This window comes from Poecilia latipinna, unplaced genomic scaffold (genome assembly GCF_001443285.1).
Source record: "Poecilia latipinna isolate Pla-1442-1.1 unplaced genomic scaffold, P_latipinna-1.0 Scaffold97, whole genome shotgun sequence".
Lineage (NCBI taxonomy): Eukaryota > Metazoa > Chordata > Actinopteri > Cyprinodontiformes > Poeciliidae > Poecilia > Poecilia latipinna.
Window position 1 is genome coordinate 595,028 of NW_015112713.1, and position 6,592 is coordinate 601,619.

The 6,592-nt window shown below is 36.3% G+C and overlaps 1 long non-coding RNA gene across 1 annotated transcript; it reads right to left on the bottom strand.

Moving 5' to 3' along the window:
- Positions 1-2,779: 2,779 nt before the first annotated feature.
- On the bottom strand, positions 2,780-6,144 carry LOC106942741 (uncharacterized). The gene is made up of 3 exons (XR_001423709.1): positions 5,975-6,144; positions 4,153-4,614; positions 2,780-4,039 (listed from the first exon to the last, which is right to left on the bottom strand). It is a non-coding gene; the product is annotated as an uncharacterized LOC106942741 (long non-coding RNA).
- Positions 6,145-6,592: the final 448 nt, after the last annotated feature.

The following is a 6,592-nucleotide window of genomic DNA, read 5'->3' on the forward strand; positions in this document are numbered from 1 at the left end:
AAATTAGCCATATTTATTAGGAATGCACATAAAGTTGATGGCAGCAAACCATGGGCGTAGGTTTGGGTAGGGACGGTAGGGACATGTCCCGACCAATATTCACGGGATATGAAAAAGTCCCGACCAATTTTTGCCATATTGGCTCAAAGAACGTGGATCTACGATCTTTGATTAGCAGCAACAGGCGGTGCGGAACGGAAGCTTCTTAGTTTGACATTTATTATGAGCCTCCGAGACCGTGTCGGAACGGTGCTGTCGGGGGGGTGGGGGGAGGGGGAGTCAGTTGAATCGTCGGACGTTCTTTGATTAGCTGCAAAAGGCGGCGGCTAGCTGGGCACACGCGTCTCCTTCTGAGTCTCCGAGACCATGTCGCCACCAAAAAAGAAAAGGAGACATTAGAAGTTATTTCGCTACGTCGGCTGTAAGTACAGTGAGTGGACCCATAAGTTAGATATCTATCACGCAACGCATTTGTTGTAAAGTCCGGTGTTTAGTAAGGTCAGCACTGAATGTGAGGTAGAATAGGTCTGTTAATTATGTAATATTTTTTCTTTTTTATTTTATTATTGATTTCTTCTTATCTGCAATTGTGTTTGCTGTATCCAGAGGATATTTCTTTTGATCTTACTTGTAACGTTTGCTGAATTTTGTAAAGGAAAAAGTAAAGTGTTCTTGAACTGATCTGCTGAGTATGACTGTATCTGGTTGTATACACAAGATGTATGATATGGTTATGGTTGGGGGGAGGGGGTTATTAAGCCAATGTGGTTTGCTCCCCCTTCTCAAAAATGTTCGGTGCTCTTGGGCATTTCACTGTGCTGCCTGGGGGGCGGGGGGGTGTCAAGGTCCCCACCAAAACTTAGACCAAACCTACGCCCTTGACTCAAGCACAAAACTGACCTAACTAACAAGACATGAGGGGAACTTAAATAGTGGCTGATCAGACCACTGCTGACACACAAGGGGTAATTTAAACATACAAAAACTTAAATACAATACCAAATCTTTAAATTAAACAAACATTAGACTGAAACTACCAAATAGAAAAAGCATTAAATAAATGGTCAAATTATATTAAAGAAAACCAAATTTCCCCATTCCCTGGCAAACAAATGGAACGGCCCGCTGAGGAGGTTTGCCAGCCATATAAGGACGTCAATTAGCTGGAGCTTTTCTGTGACCCTCCAGGAGCAGCTCCAAAGGAAACTGGGAACTCAAAACAAATAAATTAATTTGTTGCTTTCAACAAAAATATAAAGAACTGACAAATAAGGTTAACTAAATGTGTGCACTCCAAACAGTTAACCAAAAAAGTCAGACTAATGAAAATAATTAACAAAAATCTAAACTATTCACTAATTAATGTCTAAATTAATGTAAAGGATAAAACAAACAAAATGATTACCATTCAGATCTGTGTGACAGTAGGGTCAGCTGTCACAATCAGTTATTTGCACTGTTTTTAAGTCAGCGGCTCCATAAGGCCCCGCAGGCCTTCATGGGCCCCATAAGTGCTAATATTTTAACATCTATCAATGTAACATTTGTTTATTGAGATCATCAATACTGCTGAATTTGGTTTAATGGTTTCAGCATACATAAATTACAATATTTTAAATTGTTTAACATTTAAATGTACGATTTAAGGAGATGCAAGTTCAGCATGGCGGGCCACCAGACTTAAAATACACTGGAGGAAACCCTTCAGAAAATTAAGTGCATGAAAGTGAAACATCAAGGATTCAGGTTTACTGAGTACTGTGTGTATAAAAGGATAAATGTCAGCTAAAATTTGTTCATTTAGGTAAGAAATGTTGCACTGAAAGCTGTTCTATAAAGTTTGAAAACAAACACTTGGTTTAATATAAAGCAGAACAAAAGAACAATGACGAGTAACATCATTAACCCTTTTCAAATTGAACCAAATTGAAAAGTAAAGCAAAGTAAAAGTCAAACAAAGTCAGGGTGGGGAAACAAGACAGACTGAAAAGTGGAGCCGGGTGGAGAAGTCCAACTCCGCTCCACCAGACCCGGCTCACCATCAGGAACACGGCACTAATACAGCCAGGAAACACGGGGCCCCGGTGGATCTTAAATAATGTTACTTCCTGGATGCCTTGAAAAATAAAGAGCAATTAATGTAAAGGGACGAAGTGGAGGGGGCGTCACAAGGTGGATACAGTGAGGTGAATGAATGCTGTAAGACTGAGGACAAGTTTCCACATTCATTATGAGAACAAAATTATTTTCTTGTCTGGATTATCAAAAGCAAGCCAGATTTTCAAATGTAATAAAGAAGCAGATTTTATGTTACTTTAATTGTCTACAGTTTAAAATGAACATGAACATAAACAACATTTTGATTGAAAAGGAGCAGAAAAAGAAAAATCTTTTATAATCAATCCTTTAAAAATAATTTGCAAAAATAAGCATCGAGATTACAGATATCTTTTTAAACACAAAACAGGCAATAAAGAAGAGAAGAAATAATCTTCGTGACGTTACAGCACTAATTAATCAATATATTTCCTTTTTTCATTTTTTGACGGCATGTTATATTTAATTTGTTTTATTATGATTAACATTAATATTTTCTGCTTAGTTTCTTCACAGAGAGCATCCCTCAGATTCATTCAGTAAAAGGAAATAAAATATTTCAATGGATTAATTATAACTTTTGTTTTTTATCTTATGCTCTTTGATTATGAATGCAATTTATTTTAATATTTTTGTGAATTTGTTGGTATTTTATTAAATATAACTTGTAAAATATAATAGTCCATCAAGTTGTGAAATTTCAAAAATATGATCTCTGTACCATTTTCTGATAATGATTCTTACGGCTCCTTTTTACAAAATAAGATTTGAATTTATGGATAATTAACAAACATTCCTCCAAACGTCTTCAAAATAAGTAAAGTAAGAAACAATAAGTGAATTAAACATCAACAAAGCTTCATCATTCAAAGCGCCTTTCAGTTTATGTAACAAAATTATCTTTAAATTCTGATGTGTGGTTTCCAGTTTTGGTTTTCATCAAGAGTAAAACCCGGGGATTTAATATTTCTCGTATGTCTAATTATAATACCAGTTATATTTTAGTTATTGTTACGGCTCTGGGCCTTATAAACTGGGTTGCAGGTGTTTGCCTTGTGCTCCTCCCCCCTGGTGGCTGATTTGCTGATTTGCACCGTGGAGTATTTGAAGCAGGCCGTCTCCACTTCCTGGGTCGCCTTCGCCATGTGTGGTGCTCTGCTGCCAGGCTTCAGCTGCTTTTGCACATTTGAGTTTCTTTGTTTTTGCACCTCAACACTTCCACATGCACACATACAAGACATGTTGCATTATGTCATTGACATTGATATTCACAATCCATTGTAGTTTTGTTAATAAGTATTTCCTTTTCTGCACCGTAACCATTGCTTGTTCTCCCGTTTTTGTTATGACCTTGAGCCAGTCGTAACAAATTGGGGGCTCGTCCGGGGGCCAGTTGTAACAGACATTCATTGATAATTGATCTACATTGTCATGTTTTTATCCTTTTTAACTACAACCAAAACATGTCAAATCTAATCCTGAAATTTTAAATCATAAAGTTTATACCAGTAGCGTTTTAAATTCCAAAACAAATAAAAACAGGGAAAATTTCTAAAAAGCAATATTTCTACAAAATCATTTCATCCACCCATTTTCTTAGACCCCCATCCCATTTGGGCGGAGATGGGAGCTGGTGCCCCTCTAACGGCCGAGAGGCGCGGTCACCCTGGGGATATCCTGTTAGTTATTAAACCCCTCAGTCCTCTGTGAGTTTACCTGCGAACATCAGGGCCAGACAAACCAAACCACATGAACCGGCAACCAAAATAGAGTCAAACATCCGCAGAACTAAACAATAAATAGACAATGGAGCAATAAAAATGGAAAGAAGAAATATGGTGGTTCTGTCCATATTTGCACAGCAGAATGAGTAGAAGGAAGAGACGATCAAACATAAAATATAAAAAAATGTCAACAAAAACGCTGCCAGGAATCCATAGAACTAAAAACAACAGGGGAAAGAGAAACAGATAAAATTAGATCTCATTTTCAGTAAAAACTACTTATCATCTAAACAGATTGTGCAAATCTCAGGAAATCATAGTTATTTCTTACCTGCGATTCAGAATACAGGAACTGGGTTTTGGCCAGTAGCTCCTGAGATGAGTTGGGGTTTGATGGTTGACACCATTTCTGAGGTTCAGCGTTCTGAATCGTTTCATACTTTCCTGACCAATCGGTCATTAAGCAGGCGTAATAACGACCGTCTAATAACACAATTACCAGCCATATTCCAGCTGGAATGATGCCGAATCTCAAGGCGGCATAGAGTTTACAGTCACATGCGGTGACATAAATTAGTGAAAGGACTATAAATGGTGGAACAAAGAAACATACTGAAGTATGTAAACTGTTGTATCCGGAGTCACAGGGACATGAAAACTCAGTTTCCACCAGTTTCTCCAACACCATCTGGATCAATGCAATCCCTAAAGTAGATGCCACTGGGCTCCTGGAAAACTCCTCTTTCAGTTTAGACATCCAGTTTTTCTTTAAATCCATAGTTGGGTCCATATTCTGTAACAGGGAAAACACAGAATAATAACTGGGTCTGTCATGATAACAAATTGTGCTGGACGATAATTTGTCCCAGACGTTATTGCGATAAATGATAAAATGTTGAGATAATTTTCAATCAGTATAATAGTAGTAGCATAATAATAAACTTTCAATTCCAATGAACATTTAACACTGGAACTGGAAGACATTTTAAATGTACAAAATAAATAAATGTAAACAACAAATAAAATGAATTATGAAGTCTGTTTAAACAAAATTGTTCTTCCATAAAAAACGGTCTAGTTGAGACCAAAACACCAGACTGAAGACTTTTGTCATCCAGTCTTTGGTAGAAAGAGAAAAAGAAACAAATTGTAAATCATGCAAGTGGAATCTGAGTTTGTTTTAATTTCATGCAATTAATTGATTTATTGTTTATTGTGACAGGCAAAAGCAATACTGGAAACTGGAATTTAAAATGTTTTACACCTGCTGTGGATGATTAACTTTCTTTTCATTGATGTGCTAAAACAACCTCAGTTTTATAAAAAAGAAAAGAACATTTACTGCAGTTGAGAAAATAAATACACGGTTAGCATGAAGAGTCTGACTCTGGGTTATGGAGGCCGCAGTAACACAGAAAGTCCATTTCTGAGAAAATGTCCTGAAAACAGACTTTACACTGAGCTCCACAGCTTCTCCAGATGTTGATTACAGTCCATCTGGTAGAGAAGATAATTTCAGGTTTAGTGTAAAGAGGAACAATGGAAACTTTGTTTGGTAAACTACTGAAACCCTTCATGGAAGTATTTCCCTCTGAATAATTTGTACAGGAAAAATTTTCCATTGTAAACAAGGAACTGGTTCATGCAAATAATCTCTGTTAGTTCCTGGTCTTATGGTCACCTGCACCGTTTTTATGTTTCTCTTAATCACAAAGCAAAAATAAAAAATAAAATAAAATTAACTCCATCCAGACGATCTGAATACATAATCAGAAACGTTTCTCCATAACAGAAACATAGAGAGGCAAAGTTTTCAAGCCTGCTGATCATAAAAAGAACATTTTAGAAATTAAAAACCTTCAGAGTTAATATGACTGAATATAGTTATTGTAAGTATATATTCTGTTTCTTAAAGCATTTTTGATCTTCATTAAATTTTATATGCTAATTCGCTCTGGTGGTTTTTCAAGTAAAATCCCAATAAAACAAAACATGTTTTTTATGCATGTAAATCATGCAAAATATCTTTCAAGTCGACCTTTTGATATGAATTTAACCGTCCTAGACTGATTCCCTTTTGTCACTTCTATGCCGTTTTCCCAAACGTCACTCAGGAATCCAAAGATTGACCGATTTAAATCAAATATATTTACCTGATGATGTGACTCAAGATAAAGATCAAGAACAGAAACAAAATACAAGAGGATAAAATGTTTCAGTGTCTTCAGCTGAACAAATGAAACCAGTTTGAAGTTGATCCAGTAAGTAAAAAATTACAACTGAAGTTCAGAACAAATACAGTCAAATGTGGAAGCAAAAGCAGAAAAAGATTCATTTGATTTCTCCTGAAAGTAGGCGAACCTGTCCTTCTATACGTAGGTCAACGAAGGAGGAGTTACATCACTAACCAATCCACGACTTAAACAAGGTAGAAAAAGTGTTTAAATGCAACTTATTCTATATGTCAGCCCAGCATCATCTATGAAATTAGACCCAAAACACAAATGATCATTTTGGAAAGCGTTGTGGATCCCAAAGAGTTTTAGCGAAAAATAAAAATAAAAATAAATGTGAAACAGGATGAACCAGAGGGCGCTATCGTCATGGTCTGACTGCATGAAATGGTAAAAACAGTTTTTCTTCTGATGGAGGAACTTCTCAAACTTTTGCAAAATCAGACCAATACTATGGCTCTCCTTACAATAAAACTTTGGTCAGAGATTTTAAATTGAGTTGGATCCATTCAGAGCTGGTGCATCTCCAATGGGAAA